Here is a 5,831-nt window from a genome sequence, read left to right as displayed (position 1 = left end):
GCAGGGAAATAATCTCCCTCTCCAGAGAATGCTGAAACCGGTTCTCATGGCAACACAGAACGCTAACAGTGTTTGCAGAGTAACATCAGACACCAGGAAACTGAATGGACCCAGCTTCGACACCACAACAGCTCCAGGGGATCAGGTTGCTAACCAGCAGGGCTGGGGTGAACAGACTGGTCAGATTTCTTTGCTTCTGGGCCAACTGTCAGAAAAACAAGAGGGCAGCACCTTTTGCGAATACTGACCAGTCAGGCACCAGGCTCTGCAGCGAGCCCTCTTTCTCTGCCTCCCAACTTCACCACCATTCCTGAGCCTTGCTGCCTGAAACCAAAAGCTCCACCCCCTCACCCCTGGGTCTGCTAAATAGGAAATCCAAGATCTGGCCTTCAGCATGAACCTGCCTCCTCCACCTGCACCAGGAACTCTTTCAGTCATCAGAATTCAGGCCGATGGGTGTTGGTCCTTCTCTTGTCTGCAATTTGTAGTTTTAAAATGGAACACAGAATGACATGGGGCTGATTTCTTTAAATTCCAGCAGGGCCAACTCCAGGTTTTGGGGAGGGGGGTCTGGGCAGAGAGTGCTCAACTGCCCATGCCCACTACTGGCCCCCCACCTGCCAGTATGTCCATCCTTTGCCTACTCACAAGTTCTCCCACCACCTGCAATCTCAGCTGTCAATACTATCTGCCTGCCCTTTTCCGGGTGGTGCTGGGGGTGTAAGTAGTCGGTCCGGCCTCCGCCATCTTTAATAGCCATTTTAACATGGCGGCATGTGATATTAAATGGCTCCAGGCCTCTGGATTTAAAATGGCAGCTTGCATTGCAGCCAGAGGACCTCCAGCTAACAGTTGCTGAGTCCCGCCCGGGAGATCCAGGCATGAATGGAATGCCGCATAGGAATGTGGAGTGATCAGTGGTGAGTGGATCTGCAGTCTCCCCAACCCCTAAGGAATCCAGGGCAACAAAGGTCTCGCAGAGTCATTCCCACTTAACACACTCCTTTCCCACCTCCCATGATGAGATTAAGGAGCTAATCAAATGACATTCATAAGTATTTACAGTGTTCCTGGGGAAAGTACATTCTCCTTAGCTCCAGTGGACTTCATTAACAAACTATCCCTTTGTGCAGCGCTAGAACAAATTTTGCATTTGTTTTCACATGCCCCGGCAGCTACCAATCAAGGCAATCAAACCTTTTGTCCAATCATCTTTGTTCTAACAGCTAGGCGGGCCATCCCACCTCAGGACACCTTTTACTCTCTAAGAAGTAGTGCCATGACCCATTCAAATTGTGCATGCTTCCTGGCTGTTCCCTTAGGGTCGCTTCCCTAAGCCCCTCTCTCTCCGTACACACTTACTGGATCCAAGAGTTGCCCTCCAGTGAGTCATAGATCCAGAGGAGTTAGCCGTGTTAGTCTGTAGTCACAAAATAGTAAAGAGTCCAGTAGCACCTTTAAGACTAACCAACTTTATTGTAGCATAAGCTTTTGAGAACCACAGCTCTCTTCGTCAGATGCATCTGACATCAGATGCTTCTATACTTGCAAAATAGTAGAGTCAAGTAGCACCTTTAAGACTAACCAACTTTATTGTATTGCACTTGCATCTGATGAAGAGAATTGTGGTTCTTGAAAGCTTATGCTACAATGAAGTCGCTTAGTCTTAAAAGTGCTACTGGACTCTTTGCTATCCTCCAGTGAGTGAATCTAGAGAGGCTGCTGTTAAAGCATTCATTGGCCTGCAGCCTTTGGACCATAGCAGAGCAAAAAACCCTGCCTGTCTTCTGCTTTGAAAATAAAAATCATGCTTTGGGTTTGGTGACAGATTTGCCTTTTTCAGCAGCAGAAGTACAACCATGCAGGTTCCCACCACCTCTTTAAAAATGATAATTTATTTTGCATGTAGGGATGAAAGCTACTGCAGTACACCACCACCTGTTTGCTAGCAGTCCCTTCCCCAAACCCACCTTGTGGCAACAGAGAACCAAAACCGGTACATTCAACATTGTTTTTCATTGTGCATAGGAAAAAAGATAATAGGAGAAGAAAAATTAAAACCCTGGGAAAGCTTATTTATTTCATTTATACCCTGCCTTTTTCCTCAATGAGGACTTGAAGTGGCTTACATTCTTCCACTTTATTCTTGCAACACTCCTCTAAAGGTTAGGCTGAGAGTGTATGACAGTCCTAAGATCTCCCAGCAAGCTTCTGTGGCAGAGCAGGGATTCGAACCTGGGTCTCCCACATCCGAGTCCAACACTCTAACCACTACACTACACAGGATCTCAAAAAAAAAACGCACCCACCTTACAGGCTGAGAAGCCTGGGAAGGGGTCTCTGCTTTCTCTGAATTTTTCACGAAAGGAAGCTGATATTTCCTTACAAAAATCTTATCTTTTAGCCAACAATGGATTCGTTCCATTGCCACAGACTTTACTTGATCCTCCAAAGTCATGTGGATTTGACAGTGATCAGCTGCCACCAGCTCAAGGAGGACCCATGCAGCTGGCTTGGCAAAGAGCCGAAACCATTGGAGCGCTTCACTCACCATCCTGGTGCTCTCCGCAACACACCAAATAACAAAGTCTGATGGCACATGAAAGAATGTGCTTGTTAAGCATGCACAGGGGTTTTCTGGGTCACAATCCCTTTTTGTGTCAGATACATGACACATTTAGTTATTTATTTGTTTTATAGTTAGACGCTCTCACTAAGCTGCAATGTGGATTACTCAGTGCAAGTGAAATACAATATAATCAACAGCTAGATTTAAAAACCAACAGAAACCCAATACAGAGCGGAAGAAACATTGAATCAGATCATAAACAACATGGGAACTACCCTGTAGGATCATACTTACAGCAATAGTAATAGTATATAGTAATAGCAATAATTTTTGAATTATATATCGCCCTTCAGGACAACTTAATGCCACTCAGAGTTGTTTACAAAGTGTGTTATTATTATCCCCACAACAATCACCCTGTGAGATGGGTGGGGCTGAGAGAGCTCTGGAAAAACTGTGACTTGATCTGTGGTCAAACCTGACTCTCCATATTAGAGTCCTGCCACTCTTAACCACACCAACCTGGTTCTCACTCTAAACTGGCTAGTGAAGTCTATGGTCCCTCAATATTTTCAGCAATAGTAGTAAAGACTGTAGTCCCTCCTTATTACACACACATGTAACAATAACAACATTCAATTTATAAACCACCCTTCAGGACAATTTAACACCCACTCAGAGCAGTTTACAAAGTGTGTTATTAGCCTCATGACAATCACTCTGTGAGGAGGGTGGAGCAGAGAGAGCTCTGAGAGAGCTGAGACTGACCCAAGGTCACCCAGCTGGCTTCAAGCGGAGGAGTGGGGAGTCAAACCTGGTTCTCCAGATTAGAGTCCCGCTGCTCTTAACCACGACACCAAAGCAAAAGGCATGTGCATGTGTGTGTGGAGCAATATTCCAAAGTGAGGACAGAAGACTGAACAAGCCTAGAGAAAGATGCCTTAAAGGATGAGAAAGTCGGTGGAGCACTCTCCTACCTGTTTTGAGGTTTACGAACAGTGTTGTCTGGCATTGCCAACTCGCCAACAGTTAAGATGTTTTGCTCCTTTTACTGGATCTTCTATTATCTCCTGTTCAGCCTTCTGGCCTTGCTTTGCCATAGCCCCTCCACCCCTACCCCTTTGTGTACTTGTGTGTGTGCATGCACAATATGCATTCTGCCAAATGAACCGATGCATCTGACCGAGGGGGTGCTTCTGCCACCATAAATCTGTTTGCTTTAAAGTGTCACAAGTCTCCTTTTGGGGCTGCAACAGACTTCCTGACAGGAACTCATCAGCATATATAACATCAGAGATGCCCAAACTCAGCTGGGCAAAGAACCCAAATGCAGGTGCTCTCCGGTCTCAAATGCTCAGAGAAAGAAAGCAACAAGCAAATGGTAGGAGGGTGGGCTGAGGACAGATCCGTGTCAACTAGTTGACTCCCCCCAAATTCACAGTTTAAAATAGCGTGCAACTCTTACGCTGCTTTCTTCTCCATTTCAGCAGCAAACCTTTTATATATTTCTATGGGAAACCAAGTAAGCAGAAATGCAGGTGGCGCACAGCTGTGTAGTCTAAAACAAGGCAGGCAATAGAGGGCAGCCTCCTTATTATTCATTTGGCCACAGAAGTTTGGCCTAGTCTCTTGGAACTACAGGGGGCTCAGATAGGAGGTGGATTCCACCCTCTCCCCTAACTTGGAAAATTTGCACGAGGATCAACCTGCTGTGCCTCTTCAGTTCATCATAGCAGTTTTAGGACTTGGTAGACGCTGACACCCTCTGCATAATTTATTTTTTTTAAAACAGTATGTTACAAAAGATTACCAGAACAAAACTAGGAAGTGCTATGGCCCTCGCTTGTGGTGCCGTCTGCAGCATCTTGACCCAGTGCCTCCTCTGTGTTATGGCTGTGCCACCAGCAGCAGCGCCAGAGGAATGTCTGCCCGAGTCCCTTCTCAGTCAGGGTCCTGAGAAAACGGCCCTTGCCAACTTCCATAGCAGCGGGGAACCCCCTAGCCTACCCAGAGGGAGGCTGCTTCCACTGAGAATCACAGCTGAATGTGCCAAATCAAAGGCTCTTTAGGGTTTGACAGGAACAGATTAGTGCTTGGGAAAGAGCAAGAGTCCAGTAGCACCTATAAAACTAACACAATTTGTGGTAGGGTATGAGCTTTCGTGAGCCACAGCTCACTTCTTCAGATACAGCTAGAATGTGAATTCATCTGTCCTCGGATCTTGGAGATTGGAGTGATTGCAGAAGCTGAATGATAAGTCTGTGCATGACAAAGGCAGGTGCGATTGAATAGGGTGGGGCATGCAGAGGGATAGTGGGTGTGGAGAAATTAGCATTGGTAATTAGACAGGAAGCCTAGGTCTCAATTCAGTCCAGGCGGATGTATTGTCTTGAACTTCATTATCAGTTGCAATTCAGCAGTCTCTTGACAGTAGTGCTTGACACTCATCAAGACAGGTAACCAATCCCACACTGAGTATGGAAAAATCCCCCCCCCCACTTTAAGTAGTAACATCCTTAATGAACTTCAAGATTTGTTTTCCCCAGCCACCCCCAAAATAACACCAAGTCCAGAATATATGAATCAAGTTGATGCTTTGTGATCCACACCAGCTTATAAATAATATTTTAAATGCTGAGTTTTTATGAATCCAGAGTCAAATTATGTTTAAAGGCAATGAGAAACCGGTCCCTCCTTAGCTGACCATGTGGGCACTCGGCATCTGGAAGGCAATTCAGATGAGACAGAGCCGTAAGGAAGGGGGTGGTGCAGTTCATGTGCACATCCCATCCTCACGTGACCCTTTCCTGGACAGCAGTTCCTTGGGGGACCCAAAGAACACGGGGGCACTGTTGCACAGCCAAGATGCTGCTTTTGTCAGTGGCAAGAGAGCTGCACTGCCTGCCTGAGCAACAGCGGAGATGCTCCCGTGTATACCACTTGCACAGGCCTTTGGGCAGCAGCCTTCAAAGGCTGAAGGTGGGTAGAATTTTCATGGCCTTGCGGCAGCACAGCCCTGTTCTACCAAACACATGAAAGAAATGCTCTTGGGACAGCCCTGAATGGTGCCAGTGCCGTCTTTGTACAAGTTACAGGACATACTGGTCACAAACAGGGTGCCAGCATTGCATCTCTCTTGAGGGAACGTCCACCAGCAGAGTACCGGAGACCGTAGCTGTCAGACCAAGGGACCCTGCCCTCCCCTTCTATACCACCTTCCAGAGGCTGCTTTGAATATTTAGTCAAGAATCACACATTAAAA

Source organism: Eublepharis macularius, chromosome 14 (genome assembly GCF_028583425.1).
Source record: "Eublepharis macularius isolate TG4126 chromosome 14, MPM_Emac_v1.0, whole genome shotgun sequence".
NCBI classification, from domain to species: domain Eukaryota; kingdom Metazoa; phylum Chordata; class Lepidosauria; order Squamata; family Eublepharidae; genus Eublepharis; species Eublepharis macularius.
The sequence above is the reverse complement of the archived record's forward strand: the minus strand, read 5'-3'. Positions refer to the sequence as shown.